Raw genomic sequence first — 16,283 nt, 5'->3', positions numbered from 1 at the left:
ACTGTTTTTTTACCATTGTGGTTTGATTAAGGTAGTGTATATCAAACAGCTGTTGGAAATATTTTGGACAACCCTCTTATTTACAATATCATTTGATCAACACCTAGTGGTCTTTGGTGGTATCTCGCATAACATTAATAAGGTCTTTTTTAAAAGGCAACTTGAAATTATTGGTCCAATATTTATGTGCTATAGCAAATGTATGGGCTGCTGATCTGCATATATGATAGCAATATATTCTTATGTTTTCAATGACCCCTTATTTCTTCACTCCACTTTATAAGATAGAAATAAATGTTATTCCATATTTTATTGTTTTTTTAAAAGGTATCATAATTTAGACATAAAGACAAAACTAAGCACAGTGAAAAAAGTCTACTCTGTCCTGTAAAGTTTGAGATGTTTTTGTTGTTCAATCTTTGTCACTTGTATGGAAACACTAAATCTTGATAACCTACAACAGAAATATTATCACTTTTATTTCAATTCAATTGTTGCAGTTATCATGCATGTAATAAAGAAAATGATAAATTAGACCAGATCTCCAAATTAATAATATCAAAACTAGAGGCTTCAATGAGCCTGTGTCACTCACATGATACTTTTATTTACAATTGATGCATGATACAGAATTTGTCCATACCAACCGTCAGTGTTTACCATACAATACAGTACTCCTATACACTGTCTATATACATTATTTGTCGGATTTTGTCCATACCTATCGTCGATGGTTGACATAAAATACAATACTCCTATATACCGTATATAAACAGTATTTGTCTATACCTACCGTCGGTGGTTAACATACAATACAGTCCTCCTATATACCGTCTATCAACAGTATTTGTCTATACTTACCGTCAGTGGTTAACATACGATATAGTACTCCTTTATACCGTCCATCAACAGTATTTGTCTATACCTACCATCGGTGGTTAACATACGAATTAGTACTCCTTTACACCGTCTATCAACAGTATTTGTCTATACCTACCGTCAGTGGTTAACATACGATATAGTACTCCTTTGCACCGTCCATCAACAGTATTTGTCTATACCTACCGTCGGTGGTTAACATGCAATAAAGTGCTCCTATATACCGTCTATCAACAGTATCTGTCTATACCTACCGTCAGTGGTTAACATACGATATAGTACTCCTTTGCACCGTCCATCAACAGTATTTGTCTATACCTACCGTCGGTGGTTAACATACGATGTAGTACTCCTTTACACAGTCTATCAACAGTATTTGTATATACCTACCGTCGATGGTTAACAAACGATAAAGTACTCCTTTACACAGCCTTTCAACATTATTTGTCTATACCTACCGTCGGTGGTTAACATACGATATAGTACTCCTGTACACAGTCTATCAACAGTTTTTGTCTATACCTATCGTCGGTGGTTAACATAAAATATAGTACTCCCATGCACTGTCTATCAACAGTATTTGTCTATACCTACCGTCTGTGGTTAAATACAATAAAGTGCTCCTATAGACTGTCTATCACCAGTATTTGTCTATACCTACCGTCGGTGGTTAACATACGATATAGAGTAGTATTCCTTTACACAGTCTATCAACAGTATTTGTCTATACCTACCGTGGGTGGTTAACATACGATATAGTACTCCTTTACACAGTCTATCAACAGTATTTATATATACCTACCGTCGGTGGTTAACATACGATAAAGTACTCCTTTACACAGCCTTTCAACATTATTTGTCTATACCTACCGTCGGTGGTTAACATACGATATAGTACTCCTGTACACAGTCTATCAACAATATTTGTCTATACCTACCGTCGGTGGTTAACATACGATATAGTACTCCTTTGCACCGTCCATCAACAGTATTTGTCTATACCTACCGTCGGTGGTTAACATACGATATAGTACTCCTTTACACCGTCTCTCAGCAGTATTTGTCTATACCTACCGTCAGTGGTTAAAATACGATATAATACTCCCTTACAACGTCTATCAACAGTATTTGCCTATACTTACCGTCGGTGGTTAAAATACGATATAATACTCCCTTACAACGTCTATCAACAGTATTTGTCTATACCTACCGTCAATGGTTAAAATACGATAAAGAACTCCTTTACACAGTCTATCAACAGTATTTATATATACCTACCGTCGGTGGTTAACATACGATAAAGTACTCCTTTACACAGCCTTTCAACATTATTTGTCTATACCTACCGTCGGTGGTTAACATACGATATAGTACTCCTCACACAGTCTATCAACAATATTTGTCTATACCTACCGTCGGTGGTTAACATACGATATAGTACTCCTTTGCACCGTCCATCAACAGTATTTGTCTATACCTACCGTCGGTGGTTAACATACGATATAGTACTCCTTTACACCGTCTCTCAGTTGTATTTGTCTATACCTACCGTCAGTGGTTGAAATACGATAAAGAACTCCTTCACACAGTCTATCAATAATATTTGTCTATACCTACCGTCGGTGGTTATCATACGATGTAGTACTCCTTTACACAGTTTATCAATAGTATTTGTCTATACCTACCGTCGGTGGTTAACATACAATATAGTGCTCCTATATACCGTCTATCAACAGTATGTGTCTATACCTACCGTCGGTGGTTAACATACGATATAGTGCTCCTATATACCGTATATCAACAGTATATGTCTATACCTACCGTCGGTGGTTAACATACGATATAGAGTAGTATTCCTTTACACAGTCTATCAACAGTATTTGTCTATACCTATACCGTGGGTGGTTAACATACGATACAGTACTGCTTTACACAGTCTATCAACAGTATTTGCCTATACCTATCGTCGGTGGTTAACATAAAATATAGTACTCCTATGCACTGTCTATCAACAGTATTTGTCTATACCTACCGTCTGTGGTTAAATACAATAAAGTGCTCCTATATACCGTCTATCACCAGTATTTGTCTATACCTACCGTCGGTGGTTAACATACGATATAGAGTAGTATTCCTTTACACAGTCTATCAATAGTATTTGTCTATACCTACCGTGGGTGGTTAAATAAAGGCAACAGTAGTATACCGCTGTTCAAACTCATTAATCCATGGACAAAAACATAATCGGGGTAACAAACTAAAACTGAGGGAAACGCATAAATATAAGAGGAGAACAACGACACAACACTACAATGTAACTAACACACACAGAAACGGACCAAGCATCTGACAAAATCCCACGAGAATAACAAATATAACATCAAAACCAAATACATGAATTTGGGATAGACATGTACCGTGACACGTCTTATCGCAATGTCAATTTACACTCAAAACAGACGACGCAACGTTAAATTGTAACACAAACAGAAACGAACTATAATATAACAATGGCCATATTCCTGACTTGGTACAGGACATTTTTAAAGGAAAAAATGGTGGGTTGAACCTGGTTTTGTGGCATGCCAAACCTCGCACTTTAATGGCAATGTTAAATATAACATAGAAATGACAACATAATATTACAGGACTACAATACAAATAAATAGGAAAACGTATTAGACAGAGAAACACATGATTAATGAATAACAAAAAGCATCAGGTTTAAAATTTAATACGCCAAATACGCGCCTCGTCCACACAAGACTCACCAGTGACACCCAGATATTAAAGATCGAAAGCGAAAAAAAGTACAAAGTTGTACAGCACTGAAGATCAAAAGTTGAAAAAGGTTGTGTCAAATACGGCTAAGTTTGTATGCTTGGGATAAGAACATCCTAATTATTTAGGATACAGGTTAACATACGATATAGTACTCCTTTACACAGTCTATCAACAGTATTTGCCTATACTTACCGTCGGTGGTTAAAATACGATATAATACTCCCTTACAACGTCTATCAACAGTATTTGTCTATACCTACCGTCAATGGTTAAAATACGATAAAGAACTCCTTTACACAGTCTATCAACAGTATTTATATATACCTACCGTCGGAGGTTAACATACGATAAAGTACTCCTTTACACAGCCTTTCAACATTATTTGTCTATACCTACCGTCGGTGGTTAACATACGATATAGTACTCCTTTACAGCGTCTCTCAGCAGTATTTGTCAATACCTACCGTCAGTGGTTGAAATACGATAAAGAACTCCTTCACACAGTCTATCAACAGTATTTGTCTATACCTACCGTCGGTGGTTATCATACGATGTAGTACTCCTTTACACAGTTTATCAATAGTATTTGTCTATACCTACCGTCGGTGGTTAACATACAATATAGTGCTCCTATATACCGTCTATCAACAGTATGTGTCTATACCTACTGTCGGTACTTAACATACAATATAGTGCTCCTATACACCGTCTATCAACAGTATTTGTCTATACCTACCGTCGGTGGTTAACATACAATATAGTGCTCCTATATACCGTCTATCAACAGTATTTGTCTATACCTACTGTCGGTAGTTAACATACAATATAGTGCTCCTATATAGCGTTTATCAACAGTATTTGTCTATACCTACTGTCGGTAGTTAACATACAATATAGTGCTCCTATATACCGTCTATCAACAGTATGTGTCTATACCTACTGTCGGTAGTTAACATACAATATAGTGCTCCTATATACCGTCTATCAACAGTATTTGCCTATACCTACCGTCGGTGGTTAACATACAATATAGTGCTCCTATATACCGTCTATCAACAGTATTTGTCTATACCTACCGTCGGTGGTTAACATACAATATAGTGCTCCTAAATACCGTCTATCAACAGTATTTGTCTATACCTACTGTCGGTAGTTAACATACAATATAGTGCTCCTATATACCATCTATCAACAGTGTTTGTCTATACCGTCGGTGGTTAACATACAATATAGTGCTCCTATATACCATCTATCAACAGTATTTGTCTATACCTACCGTCAGTGGTTAACATACAATATAGTGCTCCTATATACCGTCTATCAACAGTATGTGTCTATACCTACTGTCGGTAGTTAACATACAATATAGTGCTCCTATATACCGTCTATCAACAGTATTTGTCTATACCTACTGTCTGTAGTTAACATACAATAGAGTGCTCCTATATACCGTCTATCAACAGTATTTGTCTATACCTACTGTCGGTAGTTAACATACGATATAGTACTCCTTTGCAACGTCCATCAACAGTATTTGTCTATACCTACCGTCGGTGGTTAACATACGATATAGTACTCCTTTACACCGTCTTTCAGCAGTATTTGTCTATACCTACCGTCAGTGGTTGAAATACGATAAAGAACTCCTTCACACAGTCTATCAACAGTATTTGTCTATATCTACCGTCGGTGGTTATCATACGATGTAGTACTCCTTTACACAGTTTATCAATAGTATTTGTATATACCTACCGTCGGTGGTTAACATACAATATAGTGCTCCTATATACCGTCTATCAACAGTATGTGTCTATACCTACTGTCGGTAGTTAACATACAATATAGTGCTCCTATATACCGTCTATCAACAGTATTTGTCTATACCTACTGTCTGTAGTTAACATACAATAGAGTGCTCCTATATACCGTCTATCAACAGTATTTGTCTATACCTACTGTCGGTAGTTAACATACGATATAGTACTCCTTTGCAACGTCCATCAACAGTATTTGTCTATACCTACCGTCGGTGGTTAACATACGATATAGTACTCCTTTACACCGTCTTTCAGCAGTATTTGTCTATACCTACCGTCAGTGGTTGAAATACGATAAAGAACTCCTTCACACAGTCTATCAACAGTATTTGTCTATATCTACCGTCGGTGGTTATCATACGATGTAGTACTCCTTTACACAGTTTATCAATAGTATTTGTATATACCTACCGTCGGTGGTTAACATACAATATAGTGCTCCTATATACCGTCTATCAACAGTATTTGTCTATACCTACTGTCGGTAGTTAACATACAATATAGTGCTCCTATATCCCGTCTATCAACAGTATTTGTCTATACCTACCGTCGGTGGTTAACATACAATATAGTGCTCCTATATACTCTCTATCAACAGTATTTGTCTATACCTATCGCCGGTGGTTAACATAAAATATAGCACTCCTATGCACTGTCTATCAACAGTATTTGTCTATACCTACCGTCTGTGGTTAAATACAATAAAGTGCTCCTATATACCGTCTATCACCAGTATTTGTCTATACCTACCGTCGGTGGTTAACATACGATATAGTGCTCCTATATACCGTCTATCAACAGTATATGTCTATACCTACCGTTGGTGGTTAACATACGATATAGATTAGTATTCCTTTACACAGTCTATCAACAGTATTTGTCTATACCTATACCGTGGGTGGTTAACATACGATACAGTACTGCTTTACACAGTCTATCAACAGTATTTGCCTATACTTACCGTCGGTGGTTAACTTACGATATAATACTCCTTTACAACGTCTATCAACACTATTTGTCTATACCTACCGTCAATGGTTAAAATACGATAAAGAACTCCTTTACACAGTCTATCAACAGTTTTTGTATATACCTACCGTCGGTGGTTAACATACGAAAAAGTACTCCTTTACACAGCCTTTCAACATTATTTGTCTATACCTACCGTCGGTGGTTAACATACGATATAGTACTCCTGTACACAGTCTATCAACAATATTTGTCTATACCTACCGTCGGTGGTTAACATACGATATAGTACTCCTTTGCACCGTCCATCAACAGTATTTGTCTATACCTACCGTCGGTGGTTAACATACGATATAGTACTCCTTTGCACCGTCTTTCAACAGTATTTGTCTATACCTACCGTCGGTGGTTAACATGCAATAAAGTGCTCCTATATACCATCTATCAACAGTATTTGTCTATACCTACCGTCGGGGTTAAATTACAATATAGTGCTCCTATATACCGTCTATCAACAGTATTTGTCTATACCTACTGTCGGTAGTTAACATACAATATTGTGCTCCTATATACCGTCTATCTACAGTATTTGTCTATACCTACTGTCGGTAGTTAACATACAATATAGTGCTCCTATATACCGTGTATCAACAGTATTTGTCTATACCTACCGTCGGTGGTTAACATACAATATAGTGCTCCTATATACCGTCTATCAACAGTATTTGTCTATAACTACTGTCGGTAGTTAACATACAATATAGTGCTCCTATATGCCGTCTATCAACAGTATTTGTCTATACCTACCGTCGGTGGTTTACATACAATATAGTGCTCCTATATACCGTCTATCAACAGTATTTGTCTATACCTACCGTCGGTGGTTAACATACAATATAGTGCTCCTATATACCGTCTATCAACAGTATTTGTCTATACCTACTGTCGGTGGTTAACATACAATATAGTGCTCCTATAAACCGTCTATCAACAGTATTTGTCTATTATACCTACCGTCGGTGGTTAACATACAATATAGTGCTCCTATATACCGTCTATCAACAGTATTTGTCTATACCTACTGTCGGTAGTTAACATTTAATATAGTTCTCCTATATACCATCTATCAACAGTATTTGTCTGTACCTCACCGTCGGTGGTTAACATACAATATAGTGCTCCTATATACCGTCTATCAACAGTATTTGTCTATACGTACTGTCGGTAGTTAACATACAATATAGTGCTCCTATATACCATCTATCAACAGTATTTGTCTATACCTACCGTCGGTGGTTAACATACAATATAGTGCTCCTATATACCGTCTATCAACAGTATTTGTCTATACCTACTGTCGGTGGTTAACATAAAATATAGTGCTCCTATATACCGTCTTTCAACAGTATTTGTCTATACCTACTGTCGGTAGTTAATATACAATATAGTGCTCCTATTTGCCGTCTATCAACAGTATTTGTCTATACCTACCGTCGGTGGTTAACATACGAAAAAGTACTCCTTTACACAGCCTTTCAACATTATTTGTCTATACCTACCGTCGGTGGTTAACATACGATATAGTACTCCTGTACACAGTCTATCAACAATATTTGTCTATACCTACCGTCGGTGGTTAACATACGATATAGTACTCCTTTGCACCGTCCATCAACAGTATTTGTCTATACCTACCGTCGGTGGTTAACATACGAATTAGTACTCCTTTACACCGTCTATCAACAGTATTTGTCTATACCTACCGTCAGTGGTTAAAATACGATATAGTACTCCTTTGCACCGTCTTTCAACAGTATTTGTCTATACCTACCGTCGGTGGTTAACATGCAATAAAGTGCTCCTATATACCATCTATCAACAGTATTTGTCTATACCTACCGTCGGGGTTAAATTACAATATAGTGCTCCTATATACCGTCTATCAACAGTATTTGTCTATACCTACTGTCGATAGTTAACATACAATATTGTGCTCCTATATACCGTCTATCTACAGTATTTGTCTATACCTACTGTCGGTAGTTAACATACAATATAGTGCTCCTATATACCGTTTATCAACAGTATTTGTCTATACCTACCGTCGGTGGTTAACATACAATATAGTGCTCCTATATACCGTCTATCAACAGTTTTTGTCTATAACTACTGTCGGTAGTTAACATACAATATAGTGCTCCTATATACCGTCTATCAACAGTATTTGTCTATACCTACCGTCGGTGGTTTACATACAATATAGTGCTCCTATATACCGTCTATCAACAGTATTTGTCTATACCTACCGTCGGTGGTTAACATACAATATAGTGCTCCTATATACCGTCTATCAACAGTATTTGTCTATACCTACTGTCGGTGGTTAACATACAATATAGTGCTCCTATAAACCGTCTATCAACAGTATTTGTCTATTATACCTACCGTCGGTGGTTAACATACAATATAGTGCTCCTATATACCGTCTATCAACAGTATTTGTCTATACCTACTGTCGGTAGTTAACATTTAATATAGTTCTCCTATATACCATCTATCAACAGTATTTGTCTGTACCTCACCGTCGGTGGTTAACATACAATATAGTGCTCCTATATACCGTCTATCAACAGTATTTGTCTATACGTACTGTCGGTAGTTAACATACAATATAGTGCTCCTATATACCATCTATCAACAGTATTTGTCTATACCTACCGTCGGTGGTTAACATACAATATAGTGCTCCTATATACCGTCTATCAACAGTATTTGTCTATACCTACTGTCGGTGGTTAACATAAAATATAGTGCTCCTATATACCGTCTTTCAACAGTATTTGTCTATACCTACTGTCGGTAGTTAATATACAATATAGTGCTCCTATATACCGTCTATCAACAGTATTTGTCTATACCTACTGTCGGTAGTTAACATACAATATAGTGCTCCTATTTGCCGTCTATCAACAGTATTTGTCTATACCTACTGTCGGTAGTTAACATACAATATAGTGATCCTATTTGCCGTCTATCAACAGTATTTGTCTATACTTACTGTCGGTAGTTAACATACAATATAGTGCTCCCATATACCGTCTATCAACAGTATTTGTCTATACCTACTGTCGGTAGTTAACATACACTATAGTGCTCCTATATACCATCTATCAACAGTATTTGTCTATACCTACCGTCGGTGGTTAACATACAATATAGTGCTCCTATATACCGTCTATCAACAGTATTTGTCTATACCTACTGTCGGTGGTTAACATAAAATATAGTGCTCCTATATACCGTCTTTCAACAGTATTTGTCTATACCTACTGTCGGTAGTTAATATACAATATAGTGCTCCTATATACCGTCTATCAACAGTATTTGTCTATACCTACTGTCGGTAGTTAACATACAATATAGTGCTCCTATTTGCCGTCTATCAACAGTATTTGTCTATACCTACTGTCGGTAGTTAACATACAATATAGTGATCCTATTTGCCGTCTATCAACAGTATTTGTCTATACCTACTGTTGGTAGTTAACATACAATATAGTGCTCCTATATACCGTCTATCAACAGTATTTGTCTATACCTACAGTCGGTGGATAACATACAATATAGTGCTCCTGGTGCTCCTATATACCGTCTATCAGCAGTATTTGTCTATAACTACTGTGGGTAGTTAACATACAATATAGTGCTCCTATATACCGTCTATCAACAGTATTTGTCTTTACCTACTGTCGGTAGTTAACATACAATATAGTGCTCCTATATACCATCTATCAACAGTATTTGTCTATACCTACTGTCGGTAGTTAACATACAATATAGTGATCCTATATACCGTCTATCAACAGTATTTGTCTATAACTACTGTGGGTAGTTAACATACAATATAGTGCTCCTGTATACCGTCTATCAACAGTATTTGTCTATAACTACTGTGGGTAGTTAACATACAATATAGTGCTCCTATATATTGTCTATCAACAGTATTTGTCTTTACCTACTGTCGGTAGTTAACATACAATATAGTGCTCCTATATACCATCTTTCAACAGTAGTCGTCTATACCTACTGTCGGTAGTTAAACTACAATATAGTGCTCCTATATACCGTCTATCAACAGTATTTGTCTATACCTACTGTCGGTAGTTAACATACAATATAGTGCTCCTATATACCGTCTATCAACAGTATTTGTCTATACCTACTGTCGCTGGTTAACATACAATATAGTGCTCCTATATACCGTCTATCAACAGTATTTGTCTATACCTACTGTCGGTAGTTAACATACAATATAGTGCTCCTATATACCGTCTATCAACAGTATTTGTCTATACCTACTGTCGGTAGTTAACATACAATATAGTGCTCCTATATACCGTCTATCAACAGTATTTGTCTATACCTACCGTCGGTGGTTAACATACAATATAGTGCTCCTATATACCGTCTTTCAACAGTATTTGTCTATACCTACTGTCGGTAGTTAATATACAATATAGTGCTCCTATATACTGTCTATCACCAGTATTTGTCTATACCTACCGTCGGTGGTTAACATAGAATATAGTGCTCCTATATACCGTCTATCACCAGTATTTGTTTATACCTACCGTCGGTGGTTAACATAAGATATAGTGCTCCTATATACCGTCTATCAACAGTATTTGGCTATACCTACCGTCAGTGGTTAACATAGAATATAGTGCTCCTATATACTGTCTATCAACAGTATTTGGCTATACCTACCGTCAGTGGTTAACATAGAATATAGTGCTCTTATATACTGTCTATCACCAGTATTTGTCTATACCTACCATCGGTGGTTAACATGGAATATAGTGCTCCTATATACCGTCTATCAACAGTATTTGTCTATACCTACTGACGGTAGTTAACATACAATATAGTGCTCCTATATACCGTCTATCAACAGTATTTGTCTATACCTACTGTTGGTAGTTAACATACAATATAGTGCTCCTATATACCGTCTATCAACAGTATTTGTCTATACCTACAGTCGGTGGTTAACATACAATATAGTGCTCCTGGTGCTCCTATATACCGTCTATCAGCAGTATTTGTCTATAACTACTGTGGGTAGTTAACATACAATATAGTGCTCCTATATACCGTCTATCAACAGTATTTGTCTTTACCTACTGTCGGTAGTTAACATACAATATAGTGCTCCTATATACCATCTATCAACAGTATTTGTCTATACCTACTGTCGGTAGTTAACATACAATATAGTGATCCTATATACCGTCTATCAACAGTATTTGTCTATAACTACTGTGGGTAGTTAACATACAATATAGTGCTCCTGTATACCGTCTATCAACAGTATTTGTCTATAACTACTGTGGGTAGTTAACATACAATATAGTGCTCCTATATATTGTCTATCAACAGTATTTGTCTTTACCTACTGTCGGTAGTTAACATACAATATAGTGCTCCTATATACCATCTTTCAACAGTAGTCGTCTATACCTACTGTCGGTAGTTAACCTACAATATAGTGCTCCTATATACCGTCTATCAACAGTATTTGTCTATACCTACTGTCGGTAGTTAACATACAATATAGTGCTCCTATATACCGTCTATCAACAGTATTTGTCTATACCTACTGTCGCTGGTTAACATACAATATAGTGCTCCTATATACCGTCTATCAACAGTATTTGTCTATACCTACTGTCGGTAGGTAACATACAATATAGTGCTCCTATATACCGTCTATCAACAGTATTTGTCTATACCTACTGTCGGTAGTTAACATACAATATAGTGCTCCTATATACCGTCTATCAACAGTATTTGTCTATACCTACCGTCGGTGGTTAACATACAATATAGTGCTCCTATATACCGTCTTTCAACAGTATTTGTCTATACCTACTGTCGGTAGTTAATATACAATATAGTGCTCCTATATACTGTCTATCACCAGTATTTGTCTATACCTACCGTCGGTGGTTAACATAGAATATAGTGCTCCTATATACCGTCTATCACCAGTATTTGTTTATACCTACCGTCGGTGGTTAACATAAGATATAGTGCTCCTATATACCGTCTATCAACAGTATTTGGCTATACCTACCGTCAGTGGTTAACATAGAATATAGTGCTCCTATATACTGTCTATCAACAGTATTTGGCTATACCTACCGTCAGTGGTTAACATAGAATATAGTGCTCCTATATACTGTCTATCACCAGTATTTGTCTATACCTACCATCGGTGGTTAACATGGAATATAGTGCTCTTATATACCGTCTATCAACAGTATTTGTTCATACCTACTGTCGGAGGTTAATATAGAATATAGTGCTCCTATATACCGAGAGGGATAACGGATCTGCATCTAGAATTTATCATGCTGCCCGTTTTTTGGATTTTTAAAATTTTTGTTATCCCTTAAATTTTAAATTGATCCCAAATAATACAACAGTAGTCAATTAGGGACAGAATACCCATTGTATTATGTTTTCTTGCAGTTATATAAAAAAAAATGTATTTAAGAAAGATGGTATATTCTGGATGATATATTAGCACAACCTTGGTCAAATTGATTTCTCCAGTTACTTAGTGGGCTGTCAATTTTGAAACTAATATTTTTTCACATGAAGAATTTTGTAATACTTTAATTTATTATCAAGTTCGGTTGAAAAGTCTGAATAGTTTCTGCTTTGTTAATCAAACATTTTGTTTCATTTGCATTTATGAACATGTTATTCATTTTACACCACTCTTCAACCCTGTATAAATCTTCTTGAACATCATCATTTATATTTTCTAGATGTTTCCCCCTGATTTATGAATAGTGGTGTCATCAGCATATACAACAATGTAGGTCTGTTTCACAATTTTTAATGCATAAGGGAAGGTCATTTATAAATAGCACAAACAATAGAAGACAAGGTATAGAACATTGGGGAACACCACATTTTACATGTTGTTGTTCATAGTTAACATTACAAATGTATACCTGTTGTTATTCAGGTATGACTTAAAAAAACTAACAGTAGTCTCACTAAATCCATAAATGTCGAGCTTTAAACAAAGAAAGTCATATTCTACCAAATCAAAAGCTTTTTTTTTAAATCTTAATAAAATTGCTAGGTTTAAATTACCATCATTCATTTCTTGCAACCATGTGTCAATGATATTAAATAAATGTCAAGCTCAATCCAGTATATATTCCAAGTTATGGACAAATGATAATGCTATTAAAAATACCAAATCGTAACCAGTGCCTTTCTCTTTTTCTATTTACAGTATATGATTAGGTAATAATGATTACTTTTTTCAACTATTTTCATACTTTTTTGTTTCCTCTGCTTTTGTATCAAGGGCATAATTGTTTATGGCAAACTAAGCATCTGCATATTCAAACTATTCCTAACTATACTCTACCTCAAACTCTGGAAACTGCAGAATTTTTGTCATAGAAGTCTTATGGTAGCTGAACTATTTCTATTTTTTTGTAAATCTGGATTAATAAGTCTTTTGTCACATTCTGGGGCTATAGAAAAAAAACATTACAGAATTATCAAAATTATGTGTGTATAATGTTTGTGTACAATCATTCAACTAAAAAAGGACAAAAATTATTTTTTTGTGTACAAATAAATAATTGTGATTTTAATGTCTTAATATTATAATAAAAAACTTCAAAAGATTAAATTTAAATTATAATCTAAACATGAAAGAGCACATATAAATCAACCTTTTACTCAGATTTATATCTAAAACCAGTTATAACTAGCTATAATATCTTTGACTTCACAAATATCATCATCTAATTTTACAAATCAGTATTTATTTGGTGGCACTTCCTGCACACTAAGTATGTTATGCCTTAGGTTTAATTTTGATGCAATCACATTTCAGAAGGTACATGTCTTGAACTATTTTAATGAATAAATTACAGTTTTAAACTCAGTTTAGGTTACCTGAGGTCAATAGTCTTAAACAATGTCATCAAACTATCAGTTTTACTGTTTTATATTGATATTGTGACATTTATGCATACCTGTCAACTGACCCGTATTCTGCGGGTGTGACCCGAGATTTTCACAATTCTGAGGGATTACCCGGAACACCCGCCGGGTCATTGAAATAACCCGGGAATTTCGAAAATGACCCGATTTCACCCGTATTTCTTAGCCTTGAGATTGATTTCATAAGTAATATTCCCTCGAGAATATTCCTTTGAAATACCGGCAAATTCGTAATTCTTCCATGAACAGGAAGTTCATCTAGCTATGTAAACTGTCAAATTAAGTGACCCATTAAGTGCATGGCTTCACTTGACAGCTTTGGTGTCAGACACACTGTTAACACCAATTACCTTAGCTTTAGGTCGTAAATAAATTGCACCATAATTGGTTTACAAACTGAACTAGAGTTACTTCCCCTTATTTGTCACCATTCAAAATTATTCCTTATATTTACGTTTTATGGGTGAAAAAAATTAAATCATAAAAATATAAAATTCAAATACATATTGAAAAATAACTTTTCATTATTTTTATGCCTTTATACAATTTTATAAAAAAAAGTTGAAAATTATTTTTTACATTTATACTTCCTTTAACTGTATTACTATATTTTATCATAGTCTAATTTCCTTGTTAAAAGAAGAATAGTATGGTTAAAGGCTACATAGTCAATAGTCTCAAACAGTCTCAGTCTAGTGTTTTATGATTGTAGTATTTTCTCTCAAAAAGTAAAGCACATAAGACTGAGTTACACAAATAAATAATATTTAATAAGATTTAAAATGACTTAACAAAGTGAACATGCATTTATGTTTTGGTATCTTTGATATACATTATAAGAAAATGTACCATAAATACTGAAATTCAGCTCAAAAAAGTTCGTACGCGTTATGACCTGAGATTTGATTCTTCAATGCAGGTCATGACCTGCATTTTCATCGTCACAGGTTGACAGGTATGTTTATGGGAAAGAGCATATGAGTTAGTCATATTGGTCAATACAATGGAAAGTTTATAGCTGAGACTACTATAACACTATGTGTTATACTAGTAGTCTCAGTTTATAACTATGATAATGTTAATTATATACATGACATAATAATTAAATCATTTAAAAAACTATTCCAAAGATTTCTCTCAAATCATGTTTACATTTTTTTTAAAGAAGAGTCTGTTTGAAATATATTCAGGGGTAGTCCAAATAATTATGACTTCTTAAAAAGCTATATTATGGGGAAAAGGGGGGGGGGTCTATTATGTTTTTTTTTATACAGGAGGAAGACGTCAAAGCAAAAAAAAACCCAACAAAACAAAATAAAATAATAGCCTGTCAAGACGTAATTATATCATAATAATTTGGTCTAATTTTGGGATAATACATTTATGCTCCTTTGATGTCGGGGAGGGGATAAGTTTTGACGATTAATTATTCTTGAAACTAACAATAATTATTTCTTATTGTTACTTTGTTCAGCGAGCGCGATATGTGGTTCTCGAGTTATTTAAAAAAAAAGGGGGGGTTGTTACTATATCAAATTTACCCAGTTAGGAGACAATAAATATTTAAAATCTAACCATAAACTCCAATGTTCCTGCTTTTTTGAGCAGAACAAACATGAGGGCATTCTCGTCTCTGTTATAATCAATAGTTAACTCATTTCTTCTTCCAGGTTATTTCTTAATCAATTATGATTATCAGCTGTCTATCTATTTACCATGTTTATGTTAAACTGGTCCGTAATTCCATCGTAGTGTATCGATAAGTGAACACAACAGGGAACCAGTTTATTTACG

At 35.0% G+C, this 16,283-nt stretch overlaps 1 long non-coding RNA gene across 1 annotated transcript; it reads right to left on the bottom strand.

The window, feature by feature from the left end:
* Positions 1 to 291: 291 nt before the first annotated feature.
* LOC143081735 (uncharacterized) lies at positions 292 to 16,283 on the bottom strand. The gene is made up of 3 exons (XR_012980059.1): positions 16,065 to 16,283; positions 13,903 to 14,011; positions 292 to 454 (listed from the first exon to the last, which is right to left on the bottom strand). It is a non-coding gene; the product is annotated as an uncharacterized LOC143081735 (long non-coding RNA).

Source organism: Mytilus galloprovincialis, chromosome 7 (assembly GCF_965363235.1).
Source record: "Mytilus galloprovincialis chromosome 7, xbMytGall1.hap1.1, whole genome shotgun sequence".
Classification (NCBI taxonomy): Eukaryota; Metazoa; Mollusca; class Bivalvia; order Mytilida; family Mytilidae; genus Mytilus; species Mytilus galloprovincialis.
The sequence above is the reverse complement of the archived record's forward strand: the minus strand, read 5'-3'. Positions and strand labels throughout refer to the sequence as shown.